The sequence below is a fragment of the Lolium rigidum genome, chromosome 2, assembly GCF_022539505.1.
Source record: "Lolium rigidum isolate FL_2022 chromosome 2, APGP_CSIRO_Lrig_0.1, whole genome shotgun sequence".
In the NCBI taxonomy this organism is placed as follows: Eukaryota; Viridiplantae; Streptophyta; class Magnoliopsida; order Poales; family Poaceae; genus Lolium; species Lolium rigidum.
In genome coordinates this window covers 71650646-71659867 of record NC_061509.1, presented here as the reverse complement: position 1 = coordinate 71659867, position 9222 = coordinate 71650646, and positions in this window count along the sequence as shown.

The window sequence follows — 9222 nt, the reverse complement described above, 5'->3', positions numbered from 1 at the left end:
GAGCATAGATGTCGTGCTGGCTTTGCGCAACCTCATCGAACTCGATGGGGTCGTTCAAGATGTCGTCATCATACGCGGGGTTCACTAACTCGATACGCGTGCTTTGATGAAACCATTGGAGATAGTTGTTGAAAGCGGCCAAGTCGTGAGGCACAATCTCCACATGGCCAGTATTCCGTATCGCTTCCAAACAGTGTTGGAACGTTGTGACGTGGCCTCTATGATGGACATGCCAATTTGTGATCTTCCTCTGCCGCTGCCTATTAACCCTGCAAGAATCAAGAAGTTAGATTCTACCTCTTCAATCAACAAGCTTCCATCGCATGATTCAAGAAGTTTACCTATGAAGCGCGTGGTCCATGTCTTGCCACTGAGGTGGGCACTCCTGATACAGCCCAAACTATCTCATCACTCTGTGCGGCTGGTGGTATTTAACAAGCCACATGCATATGAGTGGGCAGCGCATACGCCAGAAACGCGCCTCCTCAAGGCACTTGGGGTTGAGGTCAGCCATCCCCGCGCCAATATGGTAGTAGGTACCATATGGCTCCCAATCCACCTGCAGCATACACATATTTCAGAATTTACAACATGCCAGTATAATTTATGAACTCAGATTGCAAAAGAGTGATCGATTAAAATTGGTTACCTGCTCAGCGGTAAGAGTGTCCAACTCCTCAGTGTAGTGCCTGTACATGATCTTTGGATCGCTCGTCATCTCTGAAACATCGTCCCAAAGGTATGCCCAAGTGGGCTCCCGATCAAGGTTGTTCCGGTGATGAGGCCATGGCCTCTCGTTGAGTATCCTAGGCCGCCCAACTGATAGGCGGTCCAAGCTCCATATGGAAAGTAGGAGCAAGCATCCACCAATACCGCCCTTTCCAGTCCTGCGACAAGCTTCGTCCAACTGCGAAAATAAGACATTTGGTTAGTACTTTGTCTATCACACTACTATAGAAGAATAGTACATACAACAAATCATCACCTGCCGGTAGAGGTAGGCAAGTGCCGATGTTCCCCAACTCCATCGGTGCTCCAACACCGTAAGCGCCTTGAGCCAACACCAATGGGCCAGCTTCCCACCAATGTCAACAAAGAGAGTCCTCGACAGCATGTACCACAAGTACACACGGGTGTACATCATGATAGTGTCCTCGTTGGCCCCTTTCGGACATTCTCCAAAGTTAGTCCGGATCCAAGAGAAAGATGCGCCGGCGGGAGTTCTCTCCTTTGGATCTTCTGGCGGCGGAGGAGCCACGCCAATAAGGTCCTCCATCAGTCCGCGCCACTCATCAGAAGCTGTGTTCATACACAGTGGGCCGCCCTGGATAGGAAGTCCAAGTATCATGGAAACATCCTGAAGAGTAGGGGTCATCTCGCCGGCCCTCAAGTGGAAGGTGTGCGTCTCCGGCCTCCACCGGTCGACAAGGGCGGTGAGTGTCGCGGCGTTCATGTTCGCCCCCCACGGCTTACAAGCGATATGAACGGGAGAAGACCGGTAGGCTGGATGAACTCCGTGTACCTCTCGTCATACGCCATATGTACTGTGCCATGGTAACGAATCTTCAAAGGGTGAAGATCCGTTCTCTTCTCCGTCATATGAAAAGCCCGGTGATCCTTGTCATACTCAATATCTAAGAGATACACCATCCTACATGTTTACATAAAACACCATATTATGAGCCATTTCTAACAAATGTGAGTTATTCCATCGCAAATACTAGGCATATGTAACAAATTTGAATGCATTTCCTAAGCAAAAAATTAGTCATTTCAACATACATAGCCATTTCAACACATACATACATACATACATGTAAAATTTAACATCTATGGTTCCAACAAATCTATGGTTCAAACACATGCATACAATGAGGCTATCAATTTCAACACATACTCATCAATATAGATTCCAACAACCAACATTTCCAATCTAGGTTCCATGTCTAAATCGAATTAAATTGGAGCAAATCTGGGATGATTCGAAGGGCAACAAAGGGGAATACCTTGAGGATTGTATGTGGATGGATTTGGCCGGCCAGATCTGTCCAATCCGTGGAGGATTTGGTGGGGGGCGGAGGAGAGGCGGCCGGCGGCGGCAGTTGGAGGCGAAGCAGAGAGGAGAGAAAGAAAAGAAGAAGGTGTGGTCGGGCTGGGGCGAGCGCGGGCGCCACACATAAGTGGATGTGTGGCGCCCTTCCGAGCGGCGCCACAGTTTCACAGTGTGAAACCGATGGGAGAGGCGCCACACATCCTGCCACGTCGGATTGGCGCACAACTCAGCGTCGAGGATGCCACGTCGGCTGGGAGAGTGGCGCCGCAGACACGGGCGCCACACAGTGAGGTGTGGCGCCGATGTGAGGGATGCCACACAAAAGGGTTAGATGGGTGAAATAGTTTGGTCGGAGAGTCAGCTTGTGCTATAGTTGTAATAAAAGGTTATTTTTGTGTAAATCGCATTTATAAGTGTCCATTTTTGTTTTCTACTCCAAGTCAGCGTGACGTGTGATACGTCCAAAACGTATCTACTTTCCCGAACACTTTTGCTATTGTTTTGCCTCTAATTTGTGCATTTTGGATGCAACTAACACGGACTAACGCTGTTTTCAGCAGAACTGTTCTGGTGTCTCGTTTTTGTGCAGAAATCCAACTTTCGGGAAAAACCTCGGGATTTTGACGAAAGGGCCTATTTTCCCGTAATAATGACGGAGCCGAAGGACAATTGAAGTGGAGGCCCGAGGGCCCCACACCACATGGCGGCGCGGCCCGGGGGGCCCGCGTGGCCATGTGGTGTGGCCCCTCGGCTGGCCTCCGACGCCCCCTTCGGACTACTTATTCGCCTCGACCTAAAAACGCACGGGGAGAAGTCGAAGTCGCCAGAAACCCTCCAGAACGCCGCCACATCGCGAAACTCCGTCGCGGGAGCCAGAAGTCTCCGTTCTGGCACTCCGCCGGGACAGGGAATTGGAGGAGATCATCACCGCCATCACCGCCAACGCCTCTACATCAACCAGCCATGTTTCCCCCATCCATGTGTGAGTAATTCCCCCGCTGTAGGCCGAAGGGGATGGTAGGGATTGGATGAGATTGGTCATGTAATAGCATAAGATTGTTAGGGCATAGTGCCTAGTGTCCGTAGATGGTACTTTTATGATATTGTTGCAACTTGTTATGCTTAATGCTTGTCACTAGGGCCCGAGTGCCATGATCTCAGATCTGAACATGTTATTATTTCATCATGATATTCATTGTTTATGGTCTTACCTCGCAAGTTGTATACACATGTCGCTGTCCGGAACCAATGGCCCCGAAGTGACGTAAATCGGGACAACCGGAGGGAATGGTAGCGATGTGAGGATCACATGTGTTCACGGAGTGTTAATGCTTTGCTCCGGTACTCTATTAAAAGGAGTACCTTAATATCCAAGTAGTTTCCCTTGAGGCCCGGCTGCCACCGGCTGGTAGGACAAAAGATGTTGTGCAAGTTTCTCATTGCGAGCACGTACGACTATAATTGGAACACATGCCTATTGATTGATTAGTACTTGGACACCGTTTTATTATTATCCGCAAATGCCCTCGCTATGATTGTTACATGAGTTTCTCTCATCCATGCAACGCCCGTTATCCGTCCCCGTGCCTACGGTATTTTAATCCTGCTGTTTACTAAAATCACTACTGCTGTCTTTGTTACTCTACCGCTGTTAAATCACTACTCGCTATCGCTATAAAACTGTTACTATCGATAAATTCTTGCGAGCAAGTCTCGTTTCCAGTGCAGCTGAATTGACAACTCCGCTGTTAAGGCTTTCAAGTGTTCTTTGTCTCCCCTTGTGTCGAATCAATAAATTGGGTAATACTTCCCTCGAAGACCGTTGCGATCCCCTATACTTGTGGGTCATCAAGACTATTTTCCGGCGCCGTTGCCGGGGAGCATAGCTTTATTTGGAAGTTCACTTGGATTGATATTGTTCGCTGCAAATTCTCCATCATGGGTAAAACTCGCGATACTAAGGTCGCCATATTACCATCCACTACAAGAAAAGGTACAACTCTGAGTACCTCTGCTGCTCTTGATTCACCATATGTAATTGATAAACTTGTTTCACCACCACATGCTTCAAATGCTGGTACTTCTGCTGAATCTGAAAACTCTCATAATATTGATAATATTTCTGCTGTGCTTGATGATAGTGGTTCATTGGGAACTTTTCTAGATGCTAAAATTGCTAGGTCTAGACAAATTGAAAATGCTTGAAACTCCCGATGTTACTACACCTGTTAATTCACCTGAACTTGAATACTCTAGTGATGATCTTGATGAAGATTATGTGGAACTTGATGATGATTTTATTGAAAAATGCCATGCTACTACCGATGCAAGAAAAATTAAAAAGTTGCTTGCGTAACACACTCGTTAGATATAAACTGTCTCCCGATCCTAAATTTGCCACATCTCCTATAAACATTAAGGATAAAGATTATGATTTTTCTCTTGATCTATATCATATAGCTATTGTTGAGAAAACACCTTTTTGTGGTACTCGAAAAAGAAAGTGCTTGTTGAACACATGACTGAGTTATCTACTTTGAGTAGCTTATTTTCTGATGATGTTAAGATGCGTACTTACTTTGTTGCTAAAATTTTTCCATTCTCATTAAAGGATGACGCTAAAACTTGGTATAATAGTTTGCCACCCAGCTCTATTAAAAGTCCAAAAGAATTGCTTGTTGTTTTCTTCCGGAAATACTTTCCTGCTAGTGCTCAACATGCTGCTTTGCAGAGAGTTTATAATTTTGATCAGGGAGATGAAGAGAAATTGCTCGAAGCTTGGGCGAGATTTTGCTCTCTTATTAGAGCTCGCCTGACCATGATTTAGAAAAGCATGATTTACTTGATATATTTTATAGTGGACTAACCATTGAGTCTAGGGCATACCCGGATAGTTGTGCTTGGTTGTGTTTTCGGGAAAAGAACTCCGGACGACGCTGAAGAATTATTGGCTAAAATAGGCCGGAATTATGATGATTGGACTACGCCTGAACCAACTCCAACGCCAATAGTGAAGAAGAGGGGTTTAATTAAATTGAATGATGAAGATATGAGGGAAGCCAAGAAGTCTCTCAAGGAGAAAGGTATTAAATCTGAAGATGTGAAGAATCTACCTCCTATAGAAGATATATGTGAGACAATTCCCCCTTCATCCATGATTGAGGTAAATTCCCTTCAACGCTTTACTAGGGAAAACATTCCGTATTCAAAACCTCATGCGCAATGCTTAGATGAGTTTGATAATTATATTGTTAAGCAAGAAAATTTTAATATGAGAGTAGAGAATCATTTAATGGAAAATTCTCAAGCTATTAGTCAATTGCATGATATTGTGGAGAGAACCTCCAATGATGTTAAGATGCTTGTTAAACATTTTCATATGGTTCAAACTCAAATTTATCAACTCACTAAAGTGCAAAATGACTTGTTAGGAAATAATGCTAAAGAAAAACATGCTTATGAAGTAACAACTAGAGGTGGTGTCTCTACCCAGGATCCTCTATATCCCGAAGGGCATCCCAAAAGAATTGAACAAGATTCTCAACGCATTGAACCTAGAGCTCATTCTAAGAAAAAGAAAAAGAAACATAAAAATGTTGTAGAATCCTCTCGAACCCGCTAATGATCCTAATAGTATTTCTATTTCGATGCTGAAACTGAAAGTGGTAATGAACATGATAAAGATAATGATAAGAATGATACTCCTGATAAAGAAGAAGTTGAAGAAGAACCTGAAAAGCATGCTAAAAATAAAAAGTATACTAAAAAATATTTTATTGCTGAGAAACATGGTAATGAAAGAGAACCTTGGGTGCAAAAGCAAATGCCTTTTCCTGCTAAGAAACTAAAATCAAGGGAAGAAGAACACTATAATAAATTTTGTGATTGGATGAAACCTTTATTCTTGCAAATCCCTTTGACTGATGCTATTAAATTGCCTCCTTATTCAAAGTATATGAAAGATATTGTTACTAACAAAAGGAAAATCCCCAATGAGGAAATTTCCACTATGCTTGCTAATTACTCTTTCAATGGCAAAGTTCCAAAGAAGTTGGGCGACCCAGGTATACCTACTATTTCTTGTTCTATTAAGAATAATTATGTTAAAACTGCTCTATGTGACTTGGGAGACGGTGTTAGTGTCATGCCTTTTTCTCTTTATAAGAGACTTTACTTAGATAAGTTGATACCTACTGATATATCTTTGCAAATGGCTGATAAATCTACTGCTATTCCTGTTGGTATATGTGAGGATGTTCCTGTTCAAGTTACTAATAACTGCTTGATATTAACTGATTTTGTTGTGTTGGAAATGCCTGAAGATGATAATATGTCTATTATTCTTGGGAGACCTTTTCTTAACACCGCAGGGGCTGTTATTGATTGCAATAAAGGAAAGGTTACTTTCAATGTTGATGATAAGGAACACACCGTCTATTTCCCCAAGAGGATTGAAAAAGCGTGCGGAGTTAATACTATCTCTCATGTGAGAAGTATCAAAGTGGGAACTATTGATTGTCCTATATATGAGCCTAAATAAGAATATCAAACTCTTGTGATTGGATCCATATCAATACAATTCAAGGTAACATGATTGATTTGAGGTTTATTTCTTCATATGCTATGTAAAATTTATTTGGTGGCAAGACTTGATCAACCTTGTCAACAAATACATCTTATATGCATAGAGGAGGTAAACAACATCTCTTTCTTCTTCCACTTGTTTTACTTACTGTAGCAATACCCTTGTATCTTTACTTTATTGCATTATTGTGCCAAGTAAAGTCTCTAATAGAAGGTTGATGCTAGATCTGGATTTCTGCGCAGAAATAGATTTCTATCTGTCACGAATCTGGGCTGTTTTCTCTGTAGGTAACTCAGAAAAATATGCCAATTTACGTGTGTGTTCCTCAGATATGTACGCAACTTTCGTTAGTTTTGAGTTTTCTGATTTGAGCAACAGAAGTACCTGTTTAAAATTCGTCTTTACTGGCTGTTCTGTTTTGGCAGATTCTGTCTCTGTTTTTTTGCATTGTCTTTTGTGGACTTTAAGCAAGGCTTTCTAGACGTGGAGAGCTGTAGCTAATGTTTTATTGAGTTCTTGCAATGTGTCACTATAGGAATAAAGTGGATTAAAGTTTTTGAGTACTAACCCCTCTAATGAAGTTTATGAGAAGTTTGGTGTGGCAGAAGTTTTTAAGGGTCAAGAGAGAAGGGTGATATAATGAGATCAAGAAGAGTCAAAAGCCTAAGCTTGGAGGGAGGTATACCGGCATAACTCATTCTTTGCATATTATGGTTGCTGGATACTTGCACATACTTGTTTAGTCTCTTTGAGTGGTTTTCTAATGAGAGGAAGATGATATTTGGGGAAGTGCTGCCTGAAAACAGATTCTGGGCTGTTACCGTAAAAATTCGTGCGCACAGCCAGAACGTTATTTTGAGTTGAAAATTTTTATGCAGGTTCCCCAGGTTGTTATCTAACTTTCATTAGTTGAACACTTTTTGAACTGAGCAACGTAAGATTTTTGTAAAAATCGATTTCTGTACTGCTATCAGGTTTTGGCAGATTTCTGCCATTTCGCTTTTCTGTGTTTCTTTTAGTTTGCTATTTCTTGTTTCCACTTTGTTTCCTTCCCAAAACACAAAAAGACCAAAAATATTTCTGTTGTTTCTCTTCACCATTTGTTTATCTTGGTTTCTTGCAATTGTTTCGCTTTATTTGCTATTGCTAGTTTGCTATAAGAAAACCCAAAAAGATTTTGCTTTGTTTGCTTGTTTCCTTTTGTTCTTATTCTCAAATTCGAAAACACCAAAAATATTTGCTGTTCTTCTTTGGTTTGTAAAGTTCATTATGAGTTCAATGGTCTTCGGTGGCTGGAGCGTGGTTTTCATTTCATATTATCCAAGCTACACAAGTGAAAAGGCAATAATGACAATCTACGACAATCTGATTGTGGTGAGAGGCTGGTATGAACTCTATTTGTTTTCATTTTTGTACATATACTCATCCATGTGAGCATGCTTAGTTGGTTCATGTGAGGTATATGTTATTTAAGAAAGTCTAGTAGTTCATGATCTCTCATGATTAGCTCCAATTTATTAATATGAGTAGCATGTCATGGATGTTTGCTTGCATTGTTTTATTCATAAGTAAGTATGGCATTGTGGTATCCTCCTCTGAATAATTCATTTATATCGACTTGGCACATGCTCACGCATGCATATGACTGAACAAGAGTCAATTAAGCCTCAATGATTTACATTGCTTCAGAGTTCTTGTATCACTTTTATGCCTTGATGGCGTGTATTTCACACGTTCGTTGGGCAACCCCAAGAGGAAGGTATGATGCGCACAGCAGCAAGTTTTCCCTCAGAAAGAAACCAAGGTTTATCGAACCAGGAGGAGCCAAGAAGCATGTTGAAGGTTGATGGCGGCGGGATGTAGTGCGGCGCAACACCAGGATTCCGGCGCCAACGTGGAACCCTGCACAACACAACCAAAGTACTTTGCCCCCAACGAAACAGATGAGGTTGTCAATCTCACCGGCTTGCTGTAACAAAGGATTAACCGTATTGTGTGGAAGATGATTGTTTGCAGAGAAAATAGTAAAACAAGTATTGCAGCAGATTTGTATTTCAGTATTAAAAGAATGGACCGGGGTCCACAGTTCACTAGAGGTGTCTCTCCCATAAGATAAAAGCATGTTGGGTGAACAAATTACAGTCGGGCAATTGACAAATAGAGAGGGCATAACAATGCACATACATGACATGATAAGTATAGTGAGATTTAATTGGGCATTACGACAAAGTACATAGACCGCCATCCAACTGCATCTATGCCTAAAAAGTCCACCTTCAAAGTTATCATCCGAACCCCTCCAGTATTAAGTTGCAAAGCAACAGACAATTGCATTAAGTATGGTGCGTAATGTAATCAACAACTACATCCTCGGACATAGCGCCAATGTTTTATCCCTAGTGGCAACAAAGACAACACAACCTTAGAACTTTTCGTCATTGTCCCGGTGTCAATGCGGGCATGAACCCACTATCGAGCATAAATACTCCCTCTTGGAGTTAAAAGTAAAAACTTGGCCAGAGCCTCTACTAGTAACGGAGAGCATGCAAGATCATAAACAACACATATGTAATAACTTGATAAT